Below are 11,499 nucleotides of genomic sequence, written 5' to 3'. Positions count from 1 at the left end.
AGTCACCGTCTGCCGGAAATAAAATTGCATACCGTTTTATTAGGCAGGCGTCCGGTTTTTTACCCCATAGCTCAGTACTAGTCCATCGCTTTCACCCAATAACCTAGTTCATTTTAGATTTCATCAACTCTCAATAGCCCTTACACCCTGGCGGGTGCTGCCTCTGCGTGCGTCCCATGACACGGGTAAGGGCAGCATCCGCTCGGTGTACCCCTTACATTTCATTAAAGTGTCAAAAGGGCCTCTACGTGTTGGCTTCGGCTCCGCGCACGCCTCCCAAAGGTCCGGAACACCATTGTTCCGTGATGGGAAAGACATATTAATGTGAGAGTATGTTTTAACATGCAGAAAACAGTTGAACAATGGATGAACAGATTTCATTCTTGTTCGTACAGGGCATACAGATATCTAAATACAAATACCTAAGGGTGGTATTCCATCTATCCAATATCTTGGTAGGTAGGTCAATGTCAATGCGTCTCACCCTCTTATTAAGCAAAATTTGACACAAAATACACATTGGACATAGAAATTGGACAGGTGGAATACCTGTCTAAAATAAATCAGATCTAGATCCAGATCGAGTTCATCCGGATTAACTTATAGAATGCTTTCATCCTGCGAATCATCTCCTCCTTAATCCCCTTAGTTAACAGAAGGTAGGTATATAGGGTAGTACTAATGAGGGTTAGGGAGGCGTAAGTTTAGTTACTTTTATATACTCGTAAGGCAGAGGCCGATAATAGACATAATAACAAAATAAAAGGAGTAACTTTGCCAAGCAGACGGAATGTTGAACAACTTTTAGGGCCCTTTTACATTGTTCTATAAGTTATCGTTGACACCTCAACATAGGTTATTTAATAAAAGCATAATTTAATAAGCGTTCCGACTGATCATCTAGCGACCTTCACCAAGGAGGAGTTTTGGCCGAAGGGTGTCAAGTTTCGGCGGTTCCGCGGCCGGCTCCCTGACACTGCGGGGTTGCGTAATGCATCGCAGCCATAATGTGATTTGTAGTGTTTAGTTTTAAAATATATTTTTATAATATGTATGCTAGTTTTAAGGTATTTATGTATGGGCCACTAGTTGCCTGAAATAAAGATTTTCATTTCATTTCATTTCATTCATAATATTAATATAACTTTTAAAGTATTCACATGAATAAAACGGTACCTATATTAATATTTGACAGAGATTTTTAGGGCTGAATGGCAACGATTTTAATTGAGATATTTGCACGAGCGGCAATAATAAAAGACTGGAATGTCATCAGAATTCCACATTTCTAAACGAAATAAGAAAAAACGAATATAAAAAGACGTTTAGACGTTTGTACGAAAAAACGAATAGAAACTTTAGGAGGTGCTCAGTTAATTCTACTGGAATATTACACTTCTAAGTGTGAAGAGAAAAATGGAAGACCGCTTCTCTATATAAATTACGTACCTTACATTATTAGACGAGCCGATCGAGCAAGTCTATGAGGCTCGGAACCTGGGTCTTTTGATGGATAGTGGCCTTCGCTTTGAGAAGCATACTTCTGACGTAGTGAGGAGGTGGTTTTACAAACTAAAAGTGTTGTACAAAATTAGACCTTTCATCAATGAAATACTGCGTGTTAGGTTAGTTGAGTCATTTATTTTATCAAAATTAAATTATTTGGATGCGGTATTTGGACCAAGACTTCTTTGTAAATCCAAAAGACTTATACAACGTGTCCAAAACGCCTGTGCTCGCTTCTGTTTCTGCATTCCATTGCGGGGCCACGTATCACCTTTCCTTAATCAGCACAACATTCTAAAAATGCACCACCGCCGTAAGCTGCACCTTGCTTCTTTGCTCTTTGGTGTAATAAACCGTCAGGCTCCTACTTATTTGTACGAGAAGCTGTCCATTTCCGAGTCACGCGGGGGTCGGCGATCTGCGACTCAACTTCTAACTCATAGACACACATCAGCAGCCTTCCGCGGCAGTTTTCGTTACGCAGCCACTAAGTGTTGGAACAACATCCCTCCTCCTATTAGGAACCTGCAAAGCATTCACAGTTTTAAATCAACTTTAAAAAAGTTTATGCTCGAACACCAATTAAACGAAGAGTACCTCAAACTTGAGACTAGCTACATTTAAGCACCCTTGACGCATTCCTAGTATTACTGCTTTTCGTCTCTTTTACAACCGCCACTCATTTTAACTGTCATATTAACTGTAATTTTAGTTTTATTATGTAATATTGTAGTCATAATGTGTTCTTTTATAATTTAGACGTAATAGTCCATGGCCCCGACGGAAGACCAGCGCTAGCCTTTAGGCTAGCACCTGCTGAGTCGGGACCATTTCGTGACCGTGGTAGTATTACCTGTTGTTTTATCTATTAAGTTTTGTCACGAATAAAAACATTATATTCTATTCTATTCTATTCTACCTACCATTTTCCTGTCTGGATATTATGGACATTAGTGAAAATATTTTTTACATCATAAATAAATGTTCATTAGCCACAGCTATCCCTATTTTTTACGTATTATGAGAATTAGGAGCTTCCAAAAAATTGTACGTATCGGTTTTTTTCATTCCTTTAGAAAGTTTACTTTTCACGTGAACTGAACCACGTGCACACGTCATGTCATACACACGGATATTTAATCAAAATACTGTCAAGTGCGATGCCGGCCTAAAAAACAGAATAATATTATACAATACTTATCCCGATATCATATATTTCGTAGGATAATATGAAAGGGCCCTTATTGAAACGTGACATATGGGAAATAAGGGCTGGGTTATACGCCCTTATAAAAACATCGTAAGTCGCTAAGGACTATACAATAGTCTGACTTTCTTCTTTCAACGCGAGTAGCCCTGTTGATAAATATTGGAGAAGCAATACGTTTTCTATTTTGAGCCGTATGGCATTGGGCTATAACCTTACCTTTGTTACGGTCAATACTTAGTTGATTTATAGGATTTTCCGGGCTATTGAGTCGAAAGAAACGTCTTTAAGGGGATATTTGCAATAGATACATAAGGAAAAATCATAAAGAAAGTATAAAGTGTTTAATAAAGAGTACTGTATTGTATTTACTCGTCAATTTATATAAATATTCGAAGAATGTTATACTGTATTATATATCAAACGACCTTTCATTCTTTAGAATGAGTTTGGTTTAATAATAAGTATTTAGATTATATTCATGTTGTGTGTTAGTCACTTTTCAGCTTTATCATGTTTGCTCACATCTGCTGGAACGGCCGGCCCATAGGATAACCTATGTCACGTCACGAGTGTCATAAAAGTGATCTAAAAGCCCAGTGGCAGCTTTGCAGTCTTTGCCGCCCTAGGCTCCAAGCCCTGTAGCCACCCCCCCTTTCTCAGCACTCATCATATTGACTACTATTTGAGTTATTTCTTGTTATCATCAGCGAATTTTTTGTCACAATATGCCGCGCCTAATATCTTGCCCTCGGCCCGGGCCTACTTGGCGTTAGGGCAAATCCACTGTAAAAGCCTAATTTAAAGTTATTAAGTTAAAATTAAACATCATGTGAACAAAACTAAGTGCTCTATCATTTTCTATTTTTAGTTATATATAAATGAAGCAACGATTGAATAAGGCATTTTAATATACCTACTTTATAATCATTGTAAAAAACTAAATTAAAACCACATACAGCCAATATAGATCACGATTTTTCAATCGGAACTCTATCATAAAAAAAACTGAACTCAGCTGTTACATAGGTATTATGTTCACCTAAACATCCAACATTTAAATAAAATTAGTTTACCCCTACCTCGAGGTTTATTGCCTAGCAATGAAGTCACTCTTCATAATTAGATGTGCAATTTTCATGTATTTCCCATGAGGTGTAAGCATTACGTCTGGTAACAAAATACATCCATCAAGTGCGTTCAAAGGGATACAAGAAGCATGAATATTGGTATCTTCTTCTTCCTCGGTCCCTCATTGCTGAGGATAGCGATCATGTATGCTACGTCTCCACAGTGTGCGATCATAAGCCATATGGGTCACGCACTGCATGTTGCCGCCAACCACTCTCTTCACAACATCAGACCATCTCGTGGGTGCTTTTTCTCGCGCTCGCTTGCCCTCTATTTGGCCCAAGATAATTTGCCTTTCTAGGTCGTGCTTTTTAGACCGCATGATATGACCAAAGAAGCTGAGTACGCGTTCTTGACATTTTGTAGAGAGCCGTGTGGAATATTGGTATACCCGTATCAATATACAAAAGTATGACGCAGGCTATGTTCTTGTTTCTCCAAATAAATACATTGTAACTTTATCAAGACAAGGATTATTTTCTCTTAGACATCCCGACATGTATAACTGCTTGTATAGTTATGGTTTCGTTCATTAGCCTACTGTTGAATACCCATAGGCCTTACATTATAGTTCGTTTTTTAGCATTAGAAATAAGGTAAACAATCTTGATGTGTATTTTAATTGAAAAACACATTTTAAAAATAAGTTACGGCAAATATGTAACAATTATGAATCTAATACGATCAATTATATTCTTCTGCCTTCATAAGTAATAGAATAGTTTTTCAATTAATAGACATGTCAAAACCGCTTACCTTCTTTCAAGTTCTTTCTAATGCTAAAAAAAACGATCTATAAGAATTTTAATTTCTAAGCAAAAAAGACATAATTTATTAATTAACATTTAAAAATATTTCTTTCACTTGTGCTCTCTTGACCAGGATCTTCTTCTTAATTCCAAAGTCCCACTTAAATTAGCCTATTGTATACCTTATTGCACCGACCGACCGAATGATAACTTGAAGTATGTACTTACCTATTCAATATTATTACACCTGGAAGTGTATTTCAGTTATTACGAGTGTTGTTCAAAACAGTCGTTTTAAGAAAAGTAAAACGAAGAATTTTACAATAGAGTTAACAGTAGGTATTTTTATCTGAGCCGGAATTTCAATCAAAAAACCAGTCACAGTCGTTTCTTGATTTTCATAAATACAACAGAACGCCGAGAAATATAAGTTTAATAATTATAATTCAATTCACTTCAGACATTCTTTACTAAAAGGTAACTGTATTAAAACAAAGGAAATACTCGTACATGTCTGTTTGTAGGTATATTTCGTCAAGCAAAATATTCTAGCAAAAATAGTAGCCCAGAGACAGATTTAATAATAGTCGCCGTCTATTTGCTACGAGCATTATTCCGTGTGGGAGATATTTCCTCCATTTCACATTGTTATTGTCTGTGGGAACGAAACAGCTGCAAAGGGCCATTCTGTCTAGGTCCATTTTGATTAAGATATTACAGTAAATGCCTAGGGAATTGTTGCTTTTACTGTATTTGTTGGCTGAAATACAACCTTTGATATAAATACAGTGAATCGGACGACACAAATAATGTGTACCTACATATGTACAGGTTTATAAATAGAAGTAAATGTATGTGTTTAAATATAACAGTGAAATAGCTACTTGCTTTAAGGATTTTGCTAAAAATAATTATTGTTATTTTTGTGTTGGAAAAATTCATTTCAAGAAGGAAAATAATATGTTTCTTTATTTATCATAAGTATACGAATCTCTCAGTTCCGCTCGAATGCCCATCATTGAATATAATAAATATAATAATGCTACTTACAGCAATTTTTGCTGGTTTCGTTCGGGGTCGTATTGGGATCTTAACGAAATAAAATGCTTACACAGATGATAATATACATATTTATTGTAAAGTGTTTCGAAGCTTGATTACAACTAACAGAAATTAGCCTTTTTGAATTGCCTTCCATTGTACTAACAAGAAAATAAATATAAGGGTGAATTTCAAGTATTCGGTACAAGGTTAAGACCTTAATAGAGCGTGAATGTGTTTCCAAAATTACCCGAATAAATGAAAGACTAGTAATTTTGATAACATAATGGAAACAATCAATTCTCAAGCATGTACCTACATTTGTTTCCAATAAATAAAATAGATATATTTAAGCAAAATTGTGACATAAACCAAGTCTGAAAGTAAAATATCACTGCTGAAATTCACAAGTCCTGACAAACACGAGTCCTGATGTTTTGTATTGTTTTCTGCATACATATGCCTAGATTAAAGATTTCATAGGTACACAATGTAATATTGTTATTGAATAAAAATGATGATGATGAACATAGGTATTGTTGAAGCTAGCTCTTTTACCAGTATAAAATGTTAACTGGATTCTCTTAACCCTTCCATAGCGCATAATTATCTCACATGGTCCACTGTGTGCTCGTATAGACCGGGAGATAGTGACACATTTTACTGGGTCATTTGTACCAGTATGGCGGTTCGTCAGGGGTCTAAGTACGTAATGAACGAAATAAAAATGATTGTCATAGCGCTGGTACCGGCGGCCCAATCGCGTGAGCGTTAGTCGAACGTGTCGGATAAAATACGAGTGTCGAACGATTTCAAGATGGTACAAATCGTTTCCAAATAAAAAAAAATAACTCCCTTGCGGCGGTATGGCGGCCATTTGGAACCGTCCGAAGAGTATGGCATGGTGATGTCCATGAATGGCTGCTCGACGATGATCACCTGTGCAAAAATTAGCTTGGCACAAATGGTTGAATTGTTTTTTTTTAATTAATGTGTTCGCCTCAGTATGGCGGGCTGTAAGTCACACCGGAGAAGTATGGCATTACGCTACCGCCTACTTCTTTTTTATGGACTATCGGAAAATACGAGGATTTTTGTGGAACAAATCGTTCGACACTCGTATTTTATCCGACACGTTCGACTAACGCCCACGCGATTGGGCCGCCGGTACCAGCGCTATGGCCATCATTTTTCTTTCCTTCATTACGTACTTAGACCCCTGACGAACCGCCATACTGGTACAAATGACCCAGTAAAATGTGTCACTATCTCCCGGTCTAGTAGCATTAGCTCGTCAAAAGATTTTTAACCCCTCGTATATATAAATTATGCGATCAACAACACAAACGCAATTCTTCCTATTCGGGATTCGGCCTGTCAACTATAATCATTGGAAAAGTGACCTTGGCATTTAAAACAATAAGGGGTTAAACATGACTCCAATCGTAGTGCTGCGCCGTAGTCCGTAGTACGGGTAGTAACGGCGCGATTCGGGAAATAAATATTCAGCCGGGGCAATGGTGCCTTTTGCCGTGGAACGTCCCATATCTTTACTATTTCATATCTAGTGAATCTCTAATTCATTTCCCGAATCGCGCCGTAAGTAAATATGTATTCTCCTCCTTGGCGTAGCGACTAACCAAACGATATGCTTGTAATACTTGTAATGCACAATAGACGGGTTAAGTTTGCCTTGACATGTAACTGAGAACTGAGTAGGCAAGCTTAATGGTTATTTTTTATTTACAAATGGTCAATTAAGTACGATCAAATTCTTTATACAATTCAAAAGATTATATTACTTAAAGATTTACAATATTTACATATAATTTCATTTCAAAATTTTACAATTTTAGTCATTTATAGATTATAGAAAGTAATCCTCCCCATGACAAACAAAGTACAATAAATAGCTGTTGATAATATGTAATACCCTCCATTAAATTCAGGTTAGCTAAATATTGCCATAATTGCTTGGGTAACTAAATAAACGATTACAGTGCAGCATAAGGGACTAGGCAGCCATACAAGCCAAGTGGTGAATTAGTTTCCGCAACCTTCATCTCGCAACTTCTAACTCACTTCCGTAACTCGCAACTAGCGCTGACGAATGTCTTGTGTCAGGCGGGGCTCACTCCGCGATTTCGTCGCTTTGCTACAGGTAGCTAAAAGTCCATCCGTTCGACCCCAATTTTGGGGTTTGCCATAAGCCGCGCGTGGCGCTGTCGCCACCTAGCGGCCATATCTGTGCTGATCGTGACAGACGCGTTTTGTTAGAGAGTGAGTCTTCTGTACCTAGTATTATTATTTATTCTGTGCTTGTGTCTAAACAGGCAGTATATTCCATTAGCTCGAGAGTAGGCTAAGGGCCCGATTCGGATTATGAAATAGACATCTATTAGATATCTAAACTTTTACCCCCTTATTCATAAACATTTACTAAAGTTGCCAAGCCGATAATAATCGTTTGTCCCTTTCCATCATACTAATACGTCGGAAAGGGACAAACGATTATTATCGGCTTGTCAACTTTAGTAAACGTTTATGAATAAGGGGGTTAGACATCACCAAGATACGATAATGATAGGTTTAAGATCTAACCTGTCAAATTTGACATTTGCGCAATTCTGGAGATACTCTTGAACGATTTCCACAGGATATGACTTAGAGATCCAATTCACATCTAATAGATATCTTACTCTATCTAACGTAAAAGTGACATTGGTTGCCCGAATTGCGCTGCAAAAGAGAACTAGTTGATATCTAAAAACTATAACGTATCTAGAATGGATCTAGTACGTGTCGTCTCTTGTGAATATCTTGAAGTTCGAATACGGCAGTAGCGCTGACGAATGTCTTGTGTCTAAACAGGCAGTATATTATTACCATTAGCACGAGAGTAGGCTAAGACTCGTGAGTACTCGGGTCATAAGGATGACTCACGTTAGACCGGGCCGTGTCCGGGCCGGAGCTTCCGGCGCTTAGGTACTTTTTTATGGCACTCACGATCACGATAGGCGATCACGTGATGTTTCCCATAGAAAACGATGCGCCGTGTCAGGTGGTTGGTTCTGCCTTATCCTACCGACCGCGCCAATGTTGGGTGAATAAAAGATCGAGATCCATAGCAGACTGATTTATTTCTAAAATGTGCATCTACCGACATACTTGTCAGTCTACCCTACATAACAATCTAAAGGATGTTAATTGCAGGCATTGCAGCTCCTTGATTTATCTCTTTTTATCGATACTACTCAAATATTTAAAACCGTTTTTTGCAAATTTGCGGAGCATCTTTGCAGCGTGTCATCAAGCGAATCATTTTCGCTTTTATGCATACCTACGCACAGCTAATAATACGTCACATTTACCTTTGTCACCACACCACAATTTGCTCTTTTTCGATTCCAAACTGTCTAGACACTTTGCTGTCTAGGGAATCCAAAGCAAAAATTCAAAGGCATGAATACAGGGTCTATCAATTTCTATTTGTGGTATTTCAAGACTGCCGCCGCCTACGAGCTACGTAAATATCGTCCAATGTTGCGTATATGAGGTACTTTGATGTCCCTTTATACCCTTGGCATCCATTCTATACGTTAATAGAACTGTCATGTCATTGTGCCTTTTAGGTATTATATTTACATTTCTAGAGGACTTCGATAAAGGACGTTGTGAAATATGACGCTAGCGGCACGTGATTCTAATACCTAAACATGTCATATTTATATTATATAATCCAATAAAATCGAATTCGGGCACAATAGGTCTAAAAATATTTTATTGTAGAACACAAAATTACCAAGCTATCCGTCGGAATAAAGTATAAGTAAACTTTTTACACGAATAACTGTTTAAATGGTTAGTTAAAGGGGCCTTAGCGCAATAGCCCCACCGATAACATATATTACAAGTATGAAATATAAAGTTGAGGCATTATACTTATTAGGTTTATATTTATTTATACTTAATAAGTTCATTACGTATTCAGTTTGAAATAGAATAGCAGTTTTATTATAGTCGCACCAATAAAAGTCTGCAGCGGATTTGATAGCCCACGCAGTGCAAGTGTTATTTATACGTCATAATTTCATAGGAGTTTGACGTTTAAGATGACACTTGCACGTGCTTGCACTGCGTGGGCTATCAAAATCGCTGCAGACTTTTTACGGTCTAACTATAGTTAGTTATTAAAATAAATGGTTTTTCCTAATAATATTAATTTAACCAAATCTGCTACGAATACAATTGAATACCTAATATAAGTAGGTAACAGACATTTAAACTAATATGTTATTAACAAGCGTATGAAGTCTCACAACAGCATAATCACAGTTAGATTTTTAAGAATGGTTTGACAGCTTCAATTGATTAAAATCAAAAACATAGTAGTAGGCTAGGTACATTTATGACATAACTTTTAAAGACCCGGGACATTCTGAAAATATTGCAACTTAGAAGTGGACTAAATTATACTGTTATAACTCATTTTAGTAACTATTATGATATCAACACTTAGTACTGTTATGTACCTAATTGTTAACAAATAATAAGCTACGTCACGGGTTATTATAAGACACGTTTTTGATACAATATATTATGTAGTAATAATGACTATTGCAATATTATCGATATTGCAATAGTCATTGTTATCGTGCAATATTATCGATATTGCAATAGTCATTGTTACTACATATATCAACCATATATTATTAGTGATCTCTAAAAAACCTAAGTACCCTAAAAAAAATATCTCGACAGTTCACGTTCAACAGTTTAATTGTTCTGTATATCGTGCCATATCTCATTTCAAATATAATAATAATAATAATATATTGGCAATAGCGACTAAAAAAACATTCATGTGAGTGAAACCGTTACATGTCGTCTATACAGTTTAAAATATGTCTCACGAAAGTTTAATTTAGATATCTCATTTTGTTAAGCTATCAGAGAATGTTAGATACTTTTAACACAGTCATATACGCTACTTTTGGATGCTGACTGTACTTCGTAAAGGGTTGGGTCAAACAGAAAACTGTGTTCGCGTCTTTCCTGTAGACATACACAAGAAAGAGTTAAGGGCTATAAAGGTTAATTTTCTTATTTAACCCTTATCCACGTGAAAAGGTCCTCCTTTTATTCAAAGAACTATGATAAAATCATTACTTACATGCCCACAAGCTGTTAACTATTGCCCACAGGAGAGAAAAAAGTACAGTTCGCGCGAACACGCTAGTTTTCTGCAAGCAAACACAGTTTTGTGTTTGACCCGGTTGTTGGTTCTGCCTCCCGCGTGGCGCCATCAGAGAGTCATTTCCGTTTATTCCGAGAGGCAACAAGATTACTCGCGGCCCTTATAAATTTCCGGTACAGTGGGTTTCAATCAAACATGTTTCTACCTATTTAGTACCGGTATCGGAATATGATTTATTTTTATGATGGGTATGTTCAATGCCAACAAAGTGGGCTGATTTGCATTTTTTTCCTCGGAAACTGATGTTTTCTATGTTCTTTTCGATCTTTACTCTATCATACATATACGTACATACCTATATGTAGGTTCATATCGTCGCGAAGTACCCACACTATACTCGTAAGCTTTAATAAAATAATAATAATAATAATGACCGGAAGGACCGCAAGGCGGTATGGAAGGATAAGCAGCTACACGGGCGGTTCTACAAGGCCCTCATGGGACCCGATGTAGACCTACCCGCGTCGGTGAACTGGCTACGATTCGGGGACCTCTTCGGAGAAACCGAGGGCTTTGCCTGTGCAATTGCGGACGAAGTTATCATGACGAATAACTACCGGAGATATATCCTGAAGGACGGTACGGTCGACATTTGTCGGGCATGCCGC

Source organism: Cydia fagiglandana, chromosome 14 (assembly GCF_963556715.1).
Source record: "Cydia fagiglandana chromosome 14, ilCydFagi1.1, whole genome shotgun sequence".
NCBI classification, from domain to species: Eukaryota; Metazoa; Arthropoda; class Insecta; order Lepidoptera; family Tortricidae; genus Cydia; species Cydia fagiglandana.
The sequence above is the reverse complement of the archived record's forward strand: the minus strand, read 5'-3'. Positions refer to the sequence as shown.